Consider the following 12647-nt stretch of genomic DNA (forward strand, 5'->3'; position numbering starts at 1 on the left):
CTAGAATAACCATCTATATACAGATAACATTATATCTCTATCTCCAACAATACCCCCAAATAAATTCCCAACATGTAACTATGCAAAATACAATTTTAAGGTAATTAGGAGAAAATTTAAATTCCTTTGACAACAGATTAAAATTCCATAAATAAGACATAAAACACACAAACCAAAATAGGATACACTGATGAATAAGACCACATTAAAATATTTTTAAATTTTAACAGCTTATATTGAAGTATAATTTACATAATATAAAATTCACATAAGTGTACAATGCAATGATTTTTAGTAAATTTATCAAGTTGTAAAACAATCCCCCAAATTCAATTTAAAAATATTTCTATCGCTCCCCCAAAGATCCTTCATACCCACTTGCAATCACCCCATTCCCACCATTAGCCACATTAAAATTTTTGTGTAAGAGAACCATAAGTGAAGTTAAAAGTCAAACAGACTAGAAAATAATATTTGCAATATGTATGATTAGCAAGAATATTAGTAAATAATGTATGAAGAACTCCTATAAATAAAAGTGGGGAAAAAAAACAGAAAATGGAAAAAAGAGGCTCAGAGGGCTAATAAACATGTGATAAGATATTCCTATTCACAAGTACCAGGAAAATGCAATCTAAAATAGGAAACCACTTCACTTCTGTAAGACTAGCAAAAAATAAAAAGTGTGAGTACACCAAGCACTGGCCAACCAGGGAGAAATGGCTCCTCTCATATTCTGTTGATGACAACACAAAACCAAAGATGTGTACCCTCCACAATCCAGCATATGCCCAAAATGGCAGGTTCAAAGATGTTTACTGCTGGATTGTTGTAACAGAAAAACGGAAAACGATCTAAATGTCCATCAGTGGGGGAATGGATAAATGAATGGGTAAATGCATAAACTGTACAGTACTGAATTAAGAATCTACATATGTAAACCTGAATACATTTCCAAACAAACTGGAGAAAGGAAGTTTGGAAATATTTCTATATGATGCCACTGCTGTAAATTTTTAATACATAAAACAACACTATACATGAATTTCTGAACATATATGTATCATGTAGAACAATGATATAGAATGGAAGGTGGGGGAAAGGGTATAGCTCAAGTTGTAGAGCGCATGCTCAGCACCCAAGAGGTCAGGGGTTCAATCCCCAGTACCTCCTCCAAGCAGAAATCAATGAAGAAACCTTATTACCTCCCCCTCATAGAATGGAAGGGTGCGCATCAATTTTGGAGAAGGAAAGGAAAGGATGGGACTGGTATCTAAGAAGAAAAGGGAACTTCAGCTCTTTTTTCTAATTTTTAGTTTTTTAAAAATCTGAAACATAATAACTTACAACTTCCCTAACTTGGGAAATGAAATAGTCACCCAAGTCCTGGAAGCTCAGAGAGTTCCACACAGGATCGACTCAAAGAGGAACACACCAAGGCACATAGCAATCAAGCTGACAAAAATTAAGGATAAGGAGAAAATAATAAAATCAGCAAGAGAAAAGCGACAAATAAGATACAAGGGAACCCCCATAAGGTTATTAGCTGATTTTTCAGCAGAAACTCTACAGGCGAAAAGGGAGTGGCACAGTCTATTTAAAGTGATGAAAGGTAAAAACTTGCAACCAAGAATACTCTGTCCAGCGAGGCTCTCATTCAGATTTGATGGAGAAATCAAAAGCTTCACAGATGAACGAAAGCTAAAAGAACTGAGCACCACCAAATCAGGTTTCCAACAAATGATGAAGGAACTTCTCTAGTCATCAAACCACAAGAAGAGAACAACAACAACAAAAAAATGACCTACAAAAACAAAACAATTAACAAAATGGCAATTAGAACATATGCATCAATAATCACCTTCAATTTAAATGGATTAAATGCTCCAACCAAAAGACACAGAGTGGCTGAATGGATATGAAAATAAGACCCATATACATGCTGTCTACAGGAGACCCACTTGAGAGCTAGAGACACATGCAGGCTGAAAGTAAGGGGATGGAAAAAGATATTCCATGCAAAGAGAAACCAGAAGAAAGCTGAAGCAGTAATATTTATATCAGGCAAAATATATTTTAAAATAAAGACTATTAGAAGAGACAAAGAAGGACACTACATAACCCTCAAGGGATCAACCCAAGAAGAGGATACAACAATTGTAAATATATATACACTCAACATAGGAGCACCTCAATATATAAGGCAGTTGTTATTAGACATAAAAGGAGAAATCGAAAATAACACAATAATAGTGGGGGACCGTAACACCCTACTTATATCAATGGACAGATCATCCAGACAGAAAATCAGTAAGGAGATACAGGCCCTAAATGACACATTAGATCAGAAAGACTTAATTGGTATCTATAGAGCATTCCATCCAAAAGCAACAGAATACACATTTTTCTCAAGTGCCTCAAATATTCTCCAGAATCGACCACATGCTGGCTGACAAAGCAAGCCTCAGTAAATTTGAGAAAACTGAATCGTACCAAGAATCTTTTCTGACCACAACACTATAAGGCTAGAAATCAACTACAAGGAAAAACCTGCAAAAACTGCATACACATGGAGGCTAAACAATATGTGCTAACTAAAAACTGGCACTTGCCATCTGCCTCTACAAGAACTGGATCACGCTGGCACTTGCTATCTAACTCTGCTAGGATTAAATCACGAGCCGCTGCAGCCATTGACTTCCAACACACCCTGAAAGGAATTCAGGATGGAGGTCAGGAATGAGGTACTCTGTGCTCTGGGAAAACTGGCTTCAGATAGTTAGTTATTTTCAGAAGATTTCATGACTCCAATTCTTGTGTCTACTCATACCTAGAAAAGCGCTAAAATCATCAACGGTGGCATCTGCTCCTGGTGACTAGCAGCAAGCCTCTACCTAGCCTTGTGTGTCTGACTGCACATACCTCCTTCACTGAAATCATATATAATACTGAGTTCTCCCCCTGCCCCTTTGGAACAGTTTCTCAGAGCTGTCTGAGATGAAGCTCCCAGGCTACAGTCCTCATTTTGCCTCAAATAAAACTTAACCTACAACTCTCACGTTGTGTGATTTTATTTCAGTCAACATATGCTACTAAATAACCAATGGGTCACTGAGGAAATCAAAGAGGAAACCAAAAAATACTTTCAGACAGATGAAAACACAATGATCCAAAACCTCTAGGACACAGAAAAAGCAGTTCTAAGAGGGAAGTTTACAGCGATACAAGCCTACCTCATGAAAAAACAAAAATCTCAAGAAAATAACCTAATCATATACCTAAAGCAGCTAGAGACAGAAGAACAAATAAAACCCAAATATTCAAGGGAAAGGCTGAAGGCTGCCAGTTGGAAAAAGATGGAGGTTTGTCTCAATCTAAAAGAGAACCAACTCAACACAGGACCAGGCTCCAGAGGAAAGAAATGAGGTTCCGAATTTGAAATTTGTAAACTGTTCCAGCAGTCTTCAACTAGAGAAAAAGGCAGTGGACTACAGAATGCTGTAAATGTGTGTTGCTGGATGAGGAAAGAACAGTCAATTACCCACCAGCAGGCCGCCACAGGAGACAGTGGCTGCGAGAAAATGTACATGAGAAAATTTGCATGAGCTTGTACACATCTGGATGGGTTCATAAGACTGAAAGAAGGAACAATAATTAAAACAAAGAAACTACCTAAAAAAGGGACTCAAAATAGAGGAGAATGTTAAGTGCTCCACTGAAACATTCTTTTAAAATTCAAATACTATCTTTAGGGATGCCAATCCTATAAAGCTCCACACTGTCAGCATATGGTCTCCTGAAGTGAGCAAAAGCATGGCACAAATGTGCCTGGGGTTAACCCGCACCCTTGTGAAAAGGGAAATAACAATGACCTCCAATTTCAGTGCAATTTTATAAACCTAAAATGCACTGTTTAATACGAGGCTAAACAATCCATCCTCCCCTTCCTCACTCTCTCTTCACCACACCCTCCCCACCACACACTTCTGGCTTTCCACATCTAGTTAAATTGAGATAAAACAAAATTAAGAAAAAAGGAGACAGAAAAAAAAGTCTGAAACAAATATGGTAAAATGTTAACATTTTAAAATATATATGCCCAGTTTATTCTCTGAACTTACATTAAAAAGAGAAAAAAAGCCTTCATATAGTGCTAAAAGCCTGATGTGTCAATGCAAAGTAAATGGAGGATACACTAGCGATGGTTCCAAAGTAGGGTATGAACACCATCACAGCCCCTAGAAATGGAGAGAAAATATTAGAACTCCTCGATCTGTGTTCTTCACTTGGCCTTCAAGCACCACTCTTATCTTCCTGACACTCAGTTTACTGGTTATTCCTCTTCTTCACAACCTTTTAACGCTGGAGGCCTCAGGGCTCAGTCCTTGGTCCTCTTCTGCCCAACTATACTTTCAGTTCAGTCATCCTTCTTGAACACCAAATTCATACAACCAACTGCCTACTGGATCTAGGAAGTCTAAATTTAGCATTGCCAAAACAGAACTCATTTCCTCCCACTGCTCAAGAAACTTCTCTCTACCTACAGTCTTACCCATTCCCTGTTCCATTTTTATAGCTGCTCACATCAAAAATCCTGACAGTCATTCTTGATTCCTCTTTCTCTCAAACCCCATTATCATGTAATCCTATTGACTCTATCATCAGAACATATCCAGATCCAACTACTTCTTATCACCTCCACTGCTACCACCCTGGTGTGATCAATATCTCTCACCTCCTAACTGGTATCCCAGTTTCCATTATGGCCTTCTGGCAGCCTGTTTTTAACACAGCATCCAGTGACTCTGTTAAATGGAGAGTCAGAGCATGTGACTTCTCTTTCAAAATTCTGCAATGGCTCCCATCTCACCCAACTCCTTGCTGTGGCATACAAGATCCCACAAGATCTGCACCCCTCCCCACCTCCATTTTCTCTTTGATCTGATTTCCTACCCCTCTCTCCATTGCTTATTAATCTCACTCTAAGTCATATGGGCTAGACACACAGGCATATTCCTACTTTAGGGTCTTCACATCAGCTATTACCTCTGTCTGGGCCATTCTTCACCCAGATATCCAAGTGGCTAACTCCCTCACCTCCTTCAAAAGTCTTTCTTCACTCTCCCCCTCTCTTCCTCAGCGCTACCTACGGAGGTGGCAGCCATCTCCTAGTTGGCATCATGGCTGCCCTCAGACCCCTCGTGAAGCCCAAGATTGTCAAAAAGAGGACCAAGAAGTTCATCCGGCACCAGTCAGACCGATATGTCAAAATTAAGCGGAACTGGCGGAAACCCAGAGGCACTGACAACAGGGTGCACAGGAGGTTCAAGGGCCAGATCCTGATGCCCAGCATCGGCTATGGGAGCAACAATAAAACAAAGCACATGTTGCCCAGCGGCTTCCAAAGTTCCTGGTCCACAATGTCAAGGAGCTCAAAGTGCTGCTGATGTGCAACAAATCTTACAGTGCTGAGATTGTTCACAATGCTTCCTCCAAGAACCGCAAAGCCATTGTGGAAAGAGCAGCCCAGCTGGCCATTAGAGTCACCAATCCCAACGCCTGGCTGCACAGCGAAGAAAACAAATAGACAGCTCGTGCACACTGTATTTGTGTTAATAAAACCATGAAACTCAAAAAAAAAAAAAAGTCTTTCTTCAAATCTCTTGGAGTTCCGGTCAAGATGGTACAGTGGCAGGAGCACGAGCTTGCCTCTCCTTGCAACTACAACGAAACAACTGAATGCTAAACAACCATTGAAGAAAGACTGGAATCTAGCAAAAAAGATCTTCTGCAACTGAAAACATAAAGGGGAAGCATAGCAGGACAGTAGGAGGGGCGTGCTCATGATATAAACTGGGCCCCAAACCCCCTAGGGGGGCGACCCACAAGCTAAAGATTTGTTAAGTCACAGAGGCCCTCCCACAGGAGTGAGAGCTCTAAGCCCCATGTCAGGCTCCCCAGATCGGGTCCTGGCATTGGGAAGAGAAGGAGACCCCAGGACATCCGGTTTTGAATGTTAGAGGGGCTTGGCTCTGGGAGCCTTAAAGGACTGGAGGAAACAGAGACTATATTCACTTGAGAAGCGTACGCGGAAACTCCTGTGCTGCAGGTCCCAGGGCAGAGGCAGTGATTTTACAGGAACCTGAGCCAGACCTGCCTGCTGGATTTGGAGGGTCTCCTGGGGACGTAGGGGACGGCTGCGGCTCACTCAGGGGACATAAAAGCTGGTGGCAGACATTCCGGGACTGTTCATCTACATGAGCTTTCCTGGAGGCTAACATCTTGATTGGATCATTAGCACCAAGACCTAGCCCCACCCAACAGCCTGTAGGGAAGCCTCAGGCCAAACAACACACAGGGTGGGAACACAGCCACACCCATCATCAGACTTCCTAAGCCACAAAGGCTTCTAGACAGAGCCCTATCCACCAGAGGTCAAGGACCAAGCTTCACCTAGGAGTAGGCAAGCACTGGCTCCTCTTGCCAGGAAACTTGCATAAGCCTCTAGTCCAGCCTCATCTACCAGGGGCAGATACCAGAAATAAGGAAATAATCCCAAAGCCTGTGGAAGGAATCCACAAACACATAGAAAGACAGACGATATAAGGCAGCAAAGGAGTATCTCCCAAGCCAAGGTACAAGATAAAATCCCAGAAGAAGAAATAAGTGATGAGAAGATAGGTAATTTATCTAAGAGTTTAAAGTAATGATGGCCAAGATTTTCAGAGAACTCAAGAGGAGTAAAGATGCACAGAGTGAAGTTTTTAGCAAAGAGTTGGAAAATATAAAGAATATCCACAGTTGAATAATAAAATCACTGAAATGAACAATACACTAGAAGGAATCAAGAAAAGACTAAATGAGGCAGAAGAATGAATCAGTGAGCTAGAAGACAGATTAGTAGAAATCACTACTTCAGAACAGAAAAAAGAAAAAAGAATAAAAAGGAATGAGGATAGTTTAAGAGAACTCTGGGACAACATGAAGCGCTCTAATATTTGCATTATAGGGGCCCCAGAAAGAGAAGAGAGAGAGAAAGGACCTGAGAAAGTTTCTGTAGAGATAATAACCAAAAACGTCCCCAACTTGGGAAAGGAAGAAATAGTCACGCAAGTCCTGGAAGCGCAGAGAGTACCACACAGAATCAACCTAAAGAGGAACACACCAAGGCACATAGTCATCAAATTGACAATTAAGGATAAGGAGAAAATATTAAAATTAGCAAGAGAAAAGCAACAAATAACATACAAGGAAACTCACATAAGGCTATCAGCTGATTTTTCAGCAGAAACTCTACAGGCCAGAAGGGAGTGGCACGATATATTTAAAGTGATGCAAGGGAGAAACTTACAACCAAGAATACTCTATCCGGCAAGGCTCTCATTCAGACTTGATGGAGAAATAAAAAGTTTCATAGATAAACAAAAGCTGAAAGATTTCAGCATCACCAAACCAGCTTTACAACAAATGTTAAAGGACTTTCTCTAGTCATCAAACCTTAAGAAAAAAGAACAAAAAGAAAGAGAGAAAAAAAAAAAGAGAGAGAAACCTACAAGATTGTTTTGGCTGTTCGGGGGTCTTTTGTGATTCCTTATAAATTTTGAAATGGTTTGTCCTAGTTCTGTGAGGAATGTCACGAGTATTTTGATGAGGGTTGCATTGGATCTGTGGATTGCTTTGAGTAGTGCGGCCATTTTGATAATGTTGATTCTTCCAATCCAAGAGCGCAAGAAATCTTTCCATTTCTTTGTGTCATTTTGGTTTTGAGAGTATAGGTAACCTTGGTTAAGTTTATTTCTAGGTATTTTGTTGTTTTAAATGGCAAAATATCCTTCTTTTTTATATGGGTGAGCTGTATTCCATTACATATGCTGCATCTCCATTATCTATTCAATTATTAATGCGCACATGGGATGCTTCCATATCTTGGCAATTATAAATAATATTGCTGTTAATAGCAGGGAGTATGTATCTGTTTGAGTTAATTCTTATTTTGTGGTTGGCTTTATTCCTTTTATAACTATGTAAGTTTAAATTATAACTATGTAAGTTTAAAAAGCTAAAGCTCTAAGCATTCTTAGAAACAATGAACAGTACATATATGTAAATTTAAAAAAAAATATGTGCAGTAAAAAAAAGATGATGTATCAAGCCATGAAAGACATAGAAGAAACTTAAAAGATATATTACTAAATGAAAGAAGCTAGTCTGAAAAGGCTACAAACTGTATGATTCCAACCAAATGACATTCTGTAAAAGGCAAAGCTACAGAAACAATAAAAAGATCATGGTTTCCAGGGGGTTGAGGAGAGGGAGGGAGGAATGAATAGATGGAGCACAAGGGATTTTTTAGGGCAATGAAATTATTCTGTATGATACTATAGTGATGGCTACATGTCATTATGCATTTATCAAAGCCCACAGAATGTACAATATCAAGAGTGAGCCCTAATGTAAACTATGGACTTTGCTTGATAATAACGTGCTCATGTTGGTTCATCAGTTGTACTAAATATGCCACACTGATGAGGGATGTTGAGGGTAGTAGAGTATATATGTGTGGGTGCCACAGGCTATGTGTGAACTCTATTTTCTGCTCAGTTCTGCTGTGAACCTGAAACTGCTCTAAAAGAATAAAGTCTACTAAAAAAAAAAATCTCTCAGTGAGGTCTACCCTAACCTCCCTAAATTTAAACTGCAAACCCACCTGGACGATCCATCTCCCTTATCTGTTCTACTTTTTTTTTTCATGGCACTTATCTCATTCTGACAATGTTATATATTTTATTTACTGATAATGCCTACTGTTCATTATTTTTATTATGATGTCAGCTCCATGAAAGAAAGACTCTTTGTCTGTTTTTTTTACTATATATTATCTTAATTGCCTGGAGTAGTACCTGGCATGTGGTAGCTATATAATAAAAACAGCTGAATAAATAGATGTATGTATATGATGTATCCACAGAAATGTACAGTAGGATAAGTATATACATATGAAAAAATACTTACGGTGGAACAAGGTCTTTTTTTTTTAATTACTATTAGGGTTCTAAATCAAAGAAGTTTACAAACTTCTAATCTAGGGCTACCAAAACCAGAACAAAGAGTTAACTTGGCTTTACAGAGAAGAAAGTATGTTGACCACAGAATTCCAAATCAAGGAATAAATGGAATGCAAAATTCTGTGGTTTGACTCTAAAAAAAATTGATATATGAAAGAAAAACAGGTTTAAATATACCTGAATAAGAATGACAACAACAGAAACTAAACAAGATACGGAAGAAAAAAAGAGGATAGCCTATTAGGAGGATTAGACCGTTTTTATTGATGATACAAAAAAGAAATAAAGGGAGAAAACAGGCAAACGTATAAATAATCTCAATTATAAAGGATAAATCACATCAAAGAACTGGGACCAAATTTAGGAGATATATAAATTTACAGGAGATAATGAACTTAAAGAAGATACATAAATTTAAAGGAGCTATACATATGTATATATTTGTCTATATAAGTAGTTTTGTTTGTTTTAATTCAACAACACAGCAAGCCTAGAAAGTGGCAATGAATAAAACCCCTAGCAAAGAAAGAAAATCTGCAATCAGATATGGTGGTGAACAAAGTCCAAACTATTTTAAGAACTACAAAGGCACTGTTCTTGTAGCAAGAGAAAGACAATACCGGTCACTAAGTTCATTAATCGCGTGGGCACAGACACACACTCAAAATGTAGATCATCAGACATGTACTCCAAGGAGCTTGAATAGAATTCCAAAATCTGTGGCCAATGTATTTTTATAGCCTCGGATTAATCACATGGGTTTGATATGCAGTTTTTTTGTAAAGAGAATCATCCTTGTTATTGTCACACTGCACAGGTGTATCTACAAATTTCCTCAAGTTTTCATAAAAACTAGTTTAGGAATCCAGTATTTCTACTACCGATTTTAAAATTAAATATATCAGATAGTAGTAACAGGGGGGAGGTGCCAAGATGGAGTAGAGAGACTCACAGCTCACCCTCTCTCACAAATATACCAAGAATTACATCTACAGACCCACTGAATTGCACAGAACCCCTACTGAACTCTGGCAGAGTGTTTCTCGCTTGGAAATACAGGAGGATTCCTCATAAAATCCAGTTAAGACAAAAAAGAAAAAAAAAAGAAAAAGGAAATTGGTGTGGTACTGGTCCTGCAGGGAGGGAGCAGCAAAGGAAGAAAGTTGCCCACACGCTGGGACGCCCCCTCTCCAGCTGGGAGGTCAGCATGGACAGAAGGAAAAAAGGGACACTATGAACTCATCTACAAAACAGAAACAGATTCACAGACGTAAACAATCCTTATGGTTACTGGGGAAAGGAGGTGGGAAGGGATAAAATTAGGAATTTGAAATTTACAAATGTTAGACACTATATATAAAAATAGATTTTTTAAAAGTTTCTTCTGTATAGCACAGGGAACTATGTTCAATATCTTACAATAACCTTTAATGAAAAAGAATATGAAAACAAATATATGTATGTACATGCAGGACTGGGACATGGTGCTATACACCAGAAATTGACACACTGTAACTATACTTAAAAAAAAAAAAAGATTAAAAAGAAAAGTCCACAAACAATAAATGCTGGAAAAGCTGTGGAGAAAAGGGAACCCTTCTACACTGTTGGTGGGAATGTAGTTTGGTGCAGCCGTTATGGAAAACAGTATGGAGATTCCTCAAGAGATGAGAAATAGACTTACCATATGATCTAGCAATCCCACTCCTGGGCATTTATCCAGAGAGAACCTTAATTCAAAAAGATACATGCACCTCAATGTTCACAGCAGCACTATTTACGATATCCAAGACATGGAAACAACTGAAATGTCTGTCCATTGACTGCATAAAGCAGCTGTGGTATATTTATACAATGGAATACTACTCAGTCATAATAAAATAATGTCATTTGCAGCAACATGGATGGACCTGGAGATTGTCATTCTAAGCAAAGTAAGCCCAAAAGAGAAAGAAAAATACCGTATGATATTACATATGTGGCATCTAAAAATAAGACAAAGGAACTTATTTACAAAACAGCAGCAGACTCACAGACCTAGAAAACAGACTTACGGTTACCAGGGTCACCGAAGGAGTTGGGAAGGGATAAATTGGGAGCTCGAGATCTGCAGATACTAATATATATAAAAGAGATAAACAACAAGCTTATACTGTATAGCACAGGGAACTATATTCAATATCTTGTAGTAGCCTATGGTGAAAAAGAATATGAAAACAAATACATGCATGTTCATGTATGACTGAAGTATTATGCTGTACACCAGCAATTGACACAAAATTGTAAATGGACTATACTTCAATAAAAATATATACAAAAATAAAAAATTAAAATTAAATATATCCACTTAAGCACTAAAAGCATAATGACAAAGTATCATGCACTTAAAAATCATATGAAATTTATTTACTTTTTTAAAAGTTAAATTTAAACTTGGTAAGGCAGGAATGCTAAATAAAAATCTGGCAATAATGTATCTTTGGTTTTTTACTCTCCGATACAATCTAAGGGAAATCACTTGGATTATATCAGAAACTAAAAAAAAAAAAAAAAAATCATTCTAAACTGAAAAGAACACAATAGACTAGTAAATCACTCTAACAGAAAAGAACACATAAAGCAGCTCTGGACCTTATGAAAACTAATTTCTAACTTATTTCACAAATAATAAGCTAATATGGACTCTGACAGGATAAGATACTGAAGTACTCTCAAATTCACGGACAAAAAAACTCTAGCTGAAAACTAACATGAAAGTACATTTGTTCTTTAAAGCATATAGCCAAGGGAACCTAATGTTTTCTGAAATTCAAGTCGATTCTTGCTTTTACATTGAGACTAAAGGTGCTGACACATATCAGGTATACTTATGAGGGTGACAGAATAATCTTCCTTTCCCCATCCCAAGGAGTATTTCAAGCAGATGCTCACAAATCTCTCCTTTGAGGAAGAGGGAAATATAAGGAATATTCTCAAAGTAAGTAGGGCTACCAACCTGAGCCTGCCCTTCCAATCTACCAGGGACTGGGACACCCCTCACCTAGAAACTAGAAATATGTGCACAGGCCTAGGGCAATTTGGGAGGTTCAAAATAAGGAAGAGGGAAAAAAGGCTTAATTTAAAGGTATCTATTTTGCTTGTCCTCAGAGAAGAAGAAGGTTGTTTAGACTTCTGGGTCCTATCCTGCAGCAAGGGACACAGTCCTGAGGACACCAGGCTGAGAGCAAGAAAGAAAAGAAACTTGGCAGGTGGCCTGAAATGTGCCAGCCCATCAAGAAATAGCCAGAACACAATTAATTTAGAACAAAGAGAGAAGCTAAAATCTAGTGAACCTCTTTCCTGTTTTTATCAGATTTCTAAAGAAAGATTAGAAACCCTGTGTTTCCCCCAGATTTTTTTTTTTAATTAAATAAAGATCCTTTTGCAAATGTCTATCTCAACTGCGCTTAAAAAAAAAAAAGTGGGGGTGGGGGCTACAGCTCAGTGGTAGAGTGTGGGCTTGGCATACACAAGGTCCTGGGTTCAATCCCCAGTGCCTCTGTTAAGAGGGATTTTTTTTTTTTAATTTTTGAAAGAATCAAA

General features: G+C 38.3%; 1 protein-coding gene and 1 pseudogene across 6 annotated transcripts in view; one reads left to right on the forward strand and one right to left on the reverse strand.

The window, feature by feature from the left end:
• IP6K1 (inositol hexakisphosphate kinase 1) overlaps positions 1-12647 on the reverse strand; it is a 61350-nt gene that overhangs the window by 29137 nt on the left and 19566 nt on the right. The gene's annotated exons all lie outside the window — the stretch shown is intronic.
• On the forward strand, positions 5119-5587 carry LOC102537162 (large ribosomal subunit protein eL32-like; annotated as a pseudogene).

Source organism: Vicugna pacos, chromosome 17 (genome assembly GCF_048564905.1).
Source record: "Vicugna pacos chromosome 17, VicPac4, whole genome shotgun sequence".
Taxonomy (NCBI): domain Eukaryota; kingdom Metazoa; phylum Chordata; class Mammalia; order Artiodactyla; family Camelidae; genus Vicugna; species Vicugna pacos.